We start from the raw sequence: 10,120 nt of genomic DNA, 5'->3' as shown, positions 1-10,120 counted from the left end.
CTCTATCCTATCCTATCCTCTATCCTATCCTATCTTCTATCCTATTCTATCCTCTATCCAGTCCTCTATCCTATCCTATCCTCTATCCTATCCTATCCTCTATCCTATCCTATCCTCTATCCTATTCTATCCTCTATCCCATCCTATCCTCTATCCTATCCTATCCTCTATCCTATCCTATCCTCTATCCTATCCTATCTTCTATCCTATTCTATCCTCTATCCAGTCCTCTATCCTATCCAATCCTCTATCCTATCCTATCCTCTATCCTATCCTATCCTCTATCCTATCCTATCCTCTATCCTACAATATGCTCTATCCTATCCTATCCTCTATCCCATCCTATCCTCTATCCTATCCTATCCTCTATCCTATCCTATCCTCTATCCTATCCTATCTTCTATCCTATTCTATCCTCTATCCAGTCCTCTATCCTATCCAATCCTCTATCCTATCCTATCCTCTATCCTATCCTATCCTCTATCCTATCCTATCCTCTATCCTACAATATGCTCTATCCTATCCTATCCTCTATCCTATCCTATCCTCTATCCTACGCTATCCTCTATCCTATCCTACCCTCTATCCTATCCTATCCTCTATCCTATTCTATCCTCTATCCCATCCTATCCTCTATCCTATCCTATCCAATCACCTATCCTATCCTCTGTCCTATCCTATCCTCTATCCTATCCTCTATCCTATCCTCTATCCTATCCTCTATCCTATCCTCTATCCTATCCTCTATCCTATCCTATCCTCTATCCCATCCTATCCTCTATCCTATCCTATCCTCTATCCTATCCTATCCTGTATCCTATCCTATCCTCTATCCTATCCTATCCTCTATCCTATCCTATACTGTATCCTATCCTATCCTCTATCCTATCCTCTGCCCTATTCTATCCTCTATCCTATCCTATCCGCTATCCTATCGTATCCTCTATCCTATCCTATCCTCTATCCTATCAAATCCCCTATCCTATCCTCTATCCTATCCTATCCTCTGTCCTATCTAATCCTCTATCCTATCCTATCCTGTATCGTATCCTATCCTCTATCCTATCCTATCCTCTATCCTATCCTATCCTGTATCCTATCCAATCCTCTATCCTATCCTGTATCCTATCCAATCCTCTATCCTATCCTATCATCTATCCTCAATCCTATCCTTTCCTGTATCATATCCAATCCTCTATCCTATCCTGTCTTCTATCCTATCCTATCCTCTATCCTATCCTATTCTCTATCCTATCCTATCCTCTATCCGATCCAATATCTCTATCTTATACTATCTTCTATCCTATCCTATCCTCTATCCTATCAAATCCCCTATACTATCCTCTGTCCTATCCTATCCTCTATCCTATCAAATCCCCTATCCTATTCTCTGTCCTATCCTATCCTCTGTCCTATCCTATCCTCTATCCTATGCAATCCTCTATCCTATCCAATCCTGTATCCTATCCTATCCTCTATCCTATCCTATCCTCTATCCTATCCCATCCTCTATCCTATCCTATCCTCAATCCTTTCCTATCAAATCCCCTATCCTATCCTATCCTCTGTCCTATCCTATCCTCTATCCTATCCTATCATCTATCCTATCCTCTATCCTATCCTATCCTCTATCCTATCCTATCTTCTATCCTATCCTATCCTCTATCCTATTCTATCCTCTATCCCATCCTATCCTCTATCCTATCCTATCCTCTATCCTATGCTATCCTCTGTCCTATCCTATGCTCTATCCTATCCTATCGTCTATCCTATCCTATCCTGTATCCTATCCTATCCTCTTTCCTATCCTATTCTCTATCCTATCCTATCCTCTATCGTATCCTATCCTCTATCCTTTCCTATCAAATCCCCTATCCTATCCTCTGTCCTATCCTATCCTCTGTCCTATCCTATCCTCTATACTATGCAATCCTCTATCCTATCCAATCCTGTATCCTATCCTATCCTCTATCCTATCCTATCCTCTATCCTATCCTATCCTCTATCCTATCCTATCCTCAATCCTTTCCTATCAAATCCCCTATCCTATCCTATCCTCTGTCCTATCCTATCCTCAATCCTATCCTATACAATCCCGTATCCTATCGTCTATTCTATCCTATCCTGTATCCAATCCTATCCTCTATCCTATCCTATCCTCTATCCTATCCTATCTTCTATCCTATTCTATCCTCTATCCAGTCCTCTATCCTATCCTATCCTCTATCCTATCCTATCCTCTATCCTATCCTATCCTCTATCCTATTCTATCCTCTATCCCATCCTATCCTCTATCCTATCCTATCCTCTATCCTATCCTATCCTCTATCCTATCCTATCCTCTATCCTACAATATGCTCTATCCTATCCTATCCTCTATCCTATCCTATCCTCTATCCTACGCTATCCTCTATCCTATCCTACCCTCTATCCTATCCTATCCTCTATCCTATCCTATCCTCTATCCTATCCTATCCTCTATCCTATCCTATCCTCAATCCTTTCCTATCAAATCCCCTATCCTATCCTATCCTCAATCCTATCCTATACAATCCCGTATCCTATCCTCTATTCTATAATATCCTGTATCCAATCCTATCCTCTATCCTATCCTATCCTCTATCCTATCCTATCTTCTATCCTATTCTATCCTCTATCCAGTCCTCTATCCTATCCTATCCTCTATCCTATCCTATCCTCTATCCTATTCTATCCTCTATCCCATCCTATCCTCTATCCTATCCTATCCTCTATCCTATCCTATCCTCTATCCTATCCTCTATCCTATCCTATCCTCAATCCTTTCCTATCAAATCCCCTATCCTATCCTATCCTCTGTCCTATCCTATCCTCTATCCTATCCTATCGTCTATCCTATCCTCTATCCTATCCTATCCTCTATCCTATCCTATCTTCTATCCTATCCTATCCTCTATCCTATCAAATCCCCTATCCTATTCTCTATTCTATCCTATCCTGTATCCTATCCAATCCTCTATCCTATCCTATCCTCTATCCTATCCTATCCTCTATCCTATCCTATCTTCTATCCTATTCTATCCTCTATCCAGTCCTCTATCCTATCCTATCCTCTATCCTATCCTATCCTCTATCCTATCCTATCCTCTATCCTATTCTATCCTCTATCCCATCCTATCCTCTATCCTATCCTATCCTCTATCCTATGCTATCCTCTGTCCTATCCTATGCTCTATCCTATCCTATCGTCTATCCTATCCTATCCTGTATCCTATCCTATCCTCTTTCCTATCCTATTCTCTATCCTATCCTATCCTCTATCGTATCCTATCCTCTATCCTTTCCTATCAAATCCCCTATCCTATCCTCTGTCCTATCCTATCCTCTGTCCTATCCTATCCTCTATACTATGCAATCCTCTATCCTATCCAATCCTGTATCCTATCCTATCCTCTATCCTATCCTATCCTCTATCCTATCCTATCCTCAATACTATCCTATCCTCAATCCTTTCCTATCAAATCCCCTATCCTATCCTATCCTCTGTCCTATCCTATCCTCAATCCTATCCTATACAATCCCGTATCCTATCCTCTATTCTATCCTATCCTGTATCCAATCCTATCCTCTATCCTATCCTATCCTCTATCCTATCCTATCTTCTATCCTATTCTATCCTCTATCCAGTCCTCTATCCTATCCTATCCTCTATCCTATCCTATCCTCTATCCTATCCTATCCTCTATCCTATTCTATCCTCTATCCCATCCTATCCTCTATCCTATCCTATCCTCTATCCTATCCTATCCTCTATCCTATCCTATCTTCTATCCTATTCTATCCTCTATCCAGTCCTCTATCCTATCCAATCCTCTATCCTATCCTATCCTCTATCCTATCCTATCCTCTATCCTATCCTATCCTCTATCCTACAATATGCTCTATCCTATCCTATCCTCTATCCTATCCTATCCTCTATCCTACGCTATCCTCTATCCTATCCTACCCTCTATCCTATCCTATCCTCTATCCTATCCTATCCAATCCCCTATCCTATCCTCTGTCCTATCCTATCCTCTATCCTATCCTATCTTCTATCCTATCCTATCCTCTATCCTATCCTCTATCCTATCCTCTATCCTATCCTCTATCCTATCCTCTATCCTATCCTATCCTCTATCCCATCCTATCCTCTATCCTATCCTATCCTCTATCCTATCCTATCCTGTATTCTATCCTATCCTCTATCCTATCCTATCCTCTATCCTATCCTATACTGTATCCTATCCTATCCTCTATCCTATCCTCTGCCCTATTCTATCCTCTATCCTATCCTATCCGCTATCCTATCGTATCCTCTATCCTATCCTATCCTCTATCCTATCAAATCCCCTATCCTATCCTCTATCCTATCCTATCCTCTGTCCTATCTAATCCTCTATCCTATCCTATCCTCTATCGTATCCTATCCTCTATCCTATCCTATCCGCTATCCTATCCTATCCTGTATCCTATCCAATCCTCTATCCTATCCTGTATCCTATCCAATCCTCTATCCTATCCTATCCTCTATCCTACAATATGCTCTATCCTATCCTATCCTCTATCCCATCCTATCCTCTATCCTATCCTATCCTCTATCCTATCCTATCCTCTATCCTATCCTATCTTCTATCCTATTCTATCCTCTATCCAGTCCTCTATCCTATCCAATCCTCTATCCTATCCTATCCTCTATCCTATCCTATCCTCTATCCTATCCTATCCTCTATCCTACAATATGCTCTATCCTATCCTATCCTCTATCCTATCCTATCCTCTATCCTACGCTATCCTCTATCCTATCCTACCCTCTATCCTATCCTATCCTCTATCCTATTCTATCCTCTATCCCATCCTATCCTCTATCCTATCCTATCCAATCACCTATCCTATCCTCTGTCCTATCCTATCCTCTATCCTATCCTCTATCCTATCCTCTATCCTATCCTCTATCCTATCCTCTATCCTATCCTCTATCCTATCCTATCCTCTATCCCATCCTATCCTCTATCCTATCCTATCCTCTATCCTATCCTATCCTGTATCCTATCCTATCCTCTATCCTATCCTATCCTCTATCCTATCCTATACTGTATCCTATCCTATCCTCTATCCTATCCTCTGCCCTATTCTATCCTCTATCCTATCCTATCCGCTATCCTATCGTATCCTCTATCCTATCCTATCCTCTATCCTATCAAATCCCCTATCCTATCCTCTATCCTATCCTATCCTCTGTCCTATCTAATCCTCTATCCTATCCTATCCTGTATCGTATCCTATCCTCTATCCTATCCTATCCTCTATCCTATCCTATCCTGTATCCTATCCAATCCTCTATCCTATCCTGTATCCTATCCAATCCTCTATCCTATCCTATCATCTATCCTCAATCCTATCCTTTCCTGTATCATATCCAATCCTCTATCCTATCCTGTCTTCTATCCTATCCTATCCTCTATCCTATCCTATTCTCTATCCTATCCTATCCTCTATCCGATCCAATATCTCTATCTTATACTATCTTCTATCCTATCCTATCCTCTATCCTATCAAATCCCCTATACTATCCTCTGTCCTATCCTATCCTCTATCCTATCAAATCCCCTATCCTATTCTCTGTCCTATCCTATCCTCTGTCCTATCCTATCCTCTATCCTATGCAATCCTCTATCCTATCCAATCCTGTATCCTATCCTATCCTCTATCCTATCCTATCCTCTATCCTATCCCATCCTCTATCCTATCCTATCCTCAATCCTTTCCTATCAAATCCCCTATCCTATCCTATCCTCTGTCCTGTCCTATCCTATCCTCTATCCTATCCTATCGTCTATCCTATCCTCTATCCTATCCTATCTTCTATCCTATCCTATCCTCTATCCTATCAAATCCCCTATCCTATTCTCTATTCTATCCTATCATGTATCCTATCCAATCCTCTATCCTATCCTATCCTCTATCCTATCCTATCCTCTATCCTATCCTATCTTCTATCCTATTCTATCCTCTATCCAGTCCTCTATCCTATCCTATCCTCTATCCTATCCTATCCTCTATCCTATCCTATCCTCTATCCTATTCTATCCTCTATCCCATCCTATCCTCTATCCTATCCTATCCTCTATCCTATGCTATCCTCTGTCCTATCCTATGCTCTATCCTATCCTATCGTCTATCCTATCCTATCCTGTATCCTATCCAATCCTCTTTCCTATCCTATTCTCTATCCTATCCTATCCTCTATCGTATCCTATCCTCTATCCTTTCCTATCAAATCCCCTATCCTATCCTCTGTCCTATCCTATCCTCTGTCCTATCCTATCCTCTATACTATGCAATCCTCTATCCTATCCAATCCTGTATCCTATCCTATCCTCTATCCTATCCTATCCTCTATCCTATCCTATCCTCTATCCTATCCTATCCTCAATCCTTTCCTATCAAATCCCCTATCCTATCCTATCCTCTGTCCTATCCTATCCTCAATCCTATCCTATACAATCCCGTATCCTATCGTCTATTCTATCCTATCCTGTATCCAATCCTATCCTCTATCCTATCCTATCCTCTATCCTATCCTATCTTCTATCCTATTCTGTCCTCTATCCAGTCCTCTATCCTATCCTATCCTCTATCCTATCCTATCCTCTATCCTATCCTATCCTCTATCCTATTCTATCCTCTATCCCATCCTATCCTCTATCCTATCCTATCCTCTATCCTATCCTATCCTCTATCCTATCCTATCCTCTATCCTACAATATGCTCTATCCTATCCTATCCTCTATCCTATCCTATCCTCTATCCTACGCTATCCTCTATCCTATCCTACCCTCTATCCTATCCTATCCTCTATCCTATCCTATCCTCTATCCTATCCTATCCTCAATCCTTTCCTATCAAATCCCCTATCCTATCCTATCCTCAATCCTATCCTATACAATCCCGTATCCTATCCTCTATTCTATAATATCCTGTATCCAATCCTATCCTCTATCCTATCCTATCCTCTATCCTATCCTATCTTCTATCCTATTCTATCCTCTATCCAGTCCTCTATCCTATCCTATCCTCTATCCTATCCTATCCTCTATCCTATTCTATCCTCTATCCCATCCTATCCTCTATCCTATCCTATCCTCTATCCTATCCTATCCTCTATCCTATCCTCTATCCTATCCTATCCTCAATCCTTTCCTATCAAATCCCCTATCCTATCCTATCCTCTGTCCTATCCTATCCTCTATCCTATCCTATCGTCTATCCTATCCTCTATCCTATCCTATCCTCTATCCTATCCTATCTTCTATCCTATCCTATCCTCTATCCTATCAAATCCCCTATCCTATTCTCTATTCTATCCTATCCTGTATCCTATCCAATCCTCTATCCTATCCTATCCTCTATCCTATCCTATCCTCTATCCTATCCTATCTTCTATCCTATTCTATCCTCTATCCAGTCCTCTATCCTATCCTATCCTCTATCCTATCCTATCCTCTATCCTATCCTATCCTCTATCCTATTCTATCCTCTATCCCATCCTATCCTCTATCCTATCCTATCCTCTATCCTATGCTATCCTCTGTCCTATCCTATGCTCTATCCTATCCTATCGTCTATCCTATCCTATCCTGTATCCTATCCTATCCTCTTTCCTATCCTATTCTCTATCCTATCCTATCCTCTATCGTATCCTATCCTCTATCCTTTCCTATCAAATCCCCTATCCTATCCTCTGTCCTATCCTATCCTCTGTCCTATCCTATCCTCTATACTATGCAATCCTCTATCCTATCCAATCCTGTATCCTATCCTATCCTCTATCCTATCCTATCCTCTATCCTATCCTATCCTCAATCCTATCCTATCCTCAATCCTTTCCTATCAAATCCCCTATCCTATCCTATCCTCTGTCCTATCCTATCCTCAATCCTATCCTATACAATCCCGTATCCTATCCTCTATTCTATCCTATCCTGTATCCAATCCTATCCTCTATCCTATCCTATCCTCTATCCTATCCTATCTTCTATCCTATTCTATCCTCTATCCAGTCCTCTATCCTATCCTATCCTCTATCCTATCCTATCCTCTATCCTATCCTATCCTCTATCCTATTCTATCCTCTATCCCATCCTATCCTCTATCCTATCCTATCCTCTATCCTATCCTATCCTCTATCCTATCCTATCTTCTATCCTATTCTATCCTCTATCCAGTCCTCTATCCTATCCAATCCTCTATCCTATCCTATCCTCTATCCTATCCTATCCTCTATCCTATCCTATCCTCTATCCTACAATATGCTCTATCCTATCCTATCCTCTATCCTATCCTATCCTCTATCCTACGCTATCCTCTATCCTATCCTACCCTCTATCCTATCCTATCCTCTATCCTATCCTATCCAATCCCCTATCCTATCCTCTGTCCTATCCTATCCTCTATCCTATCCTATCTTCTATCCTATCCTATCCTCTATCCTATCCTCTATCCTATCCTCTATCCTATCCTCTATCCTATCCTCTATCCTATCCTCTATCCTATCCTATCCTCTATCCCATCCTATCCTCTATCCTATCCTATCCTCTATCCTATCCTATCCTGTATTCTATCCTATCCTCTATCCTATCCTATCCTCTATCCTATCCTATACTGTATCCTATCCTATCCTCTATCCTATCCTCTGCCCTATTCTATCCTCTATCCTATCCTATCCGCTATCCTATCGTATCCTCTATCCTATCCTATCCTCTATCCTATCAAATCCCCTATCCTATCCTCTATCCTATCCTATCCTCTGTCCTATCTAATCCTCTATCCTATCCTATCCTCTATCGTATCCTATCCTCTATCCTATCCTATCCTCTATCCTATCCTATCCTGTATCCTATCCAATCCTCTATCCTATCCTGTATCCTATCCAATCCTCTATCCTATCCTATCATCTATCCTCAATCCTATCCTTTCCTGTATCATATCCAATCCTCTATCCTATCCTGTCTTCTATCCTATCCTATCCTCTATCCTATCCTATTCTCTATCCTATCCTATCCTCTATCCGATCCAATCCTCTATCTTATACTATCTTCTATCCTATCCTATCCTCTATCCTATCAAATCCCCTATACTATCCTCTGTCCTATCCTATCTTCTATCCTATCAAATCCCCTATCCTATCCTCTGTCCTATCCTATCCTCTGTCCTATCCTATCCTCTATCCTATGCAATCCTCTATCCTATCCAATCCTGTATCCTATCCTATCCTCTATCCTATCCTATCCTCTATCCTATCCTATCCTCTATCCTATCCTATCCTCTATCCTATCCTATCCTCAATCCTTTCCTATCAAATCCCCTATCCTATCCTATCCTCTGTCCTATCCTATCCTCTATCCTATCCTATCGTCTATCCTATCCTCTATCCTATCCTATCCTCTATCCTATCAAATCCCCTATCCTATTCTCTATTCTATCCTATCCTGTATCCTATCCAATCCTCTATCCTATCCAGTCCTCTATCCTATCCTATCCTCTATCCTATCCTATCCTCTATCCTATCCTATCCTCTATCCTATTCTATCCTCTATCCCATCCTATCCTCTATCCTATCCTATCCTCTATCCTATGCTATCCTCTGTCCTATCCTATGCTCTATCCTATCCTATCGTCTATCCTATCCTATCCTGTATCCTATAATATCCTCTTTCCTATCCTATCCTCTATCCTATCCTATCCTCTATCGTATCCTATCCTCTATCCTTTCCTATCAAACCCCTATCCTATCCTCTATCTTATCCTATCCTCTGTCCTATCCTATCCTCTATCCTATCCTATCGTCTATCCTATCCTCTATCCTATTCTATCCTCTATCCTATCCTATCCTCTATCCTATCCTATCCTCTATCCTACAATATGCTCTATCCTATCCTATCCTCTATCCTATCCTATCCTCTATCCTACGCTATCCTCTATCCTATCCTACCCTCTATCCTATCCTATCCTCTATCCTATTCTATCCTCTATCCCATCCTATCCTCTATCCTATCCTATCCAATCCCCTATCCTATCCTCTGTCCTATCCTATCCTCCA

The sequence above is a fragment of the Halictus rubicundus genome, unplaced genomic scaffold, assembly GCF_050948215.1.
Source record: "Halictus rubicundus isolate RS-2024b unplaced genomic scaffold, iyHalRubi1_principal scaffold0104, whole genome shotgun sequence".
NCBI lineage: Eukaryota > Metazoa > Arthropoda > Insecta > Hymenoptera > Halictidae > Halictus > Halictus rubicundus.
This window is presented reverse-complemented; position numbering follows the sequence as displayed.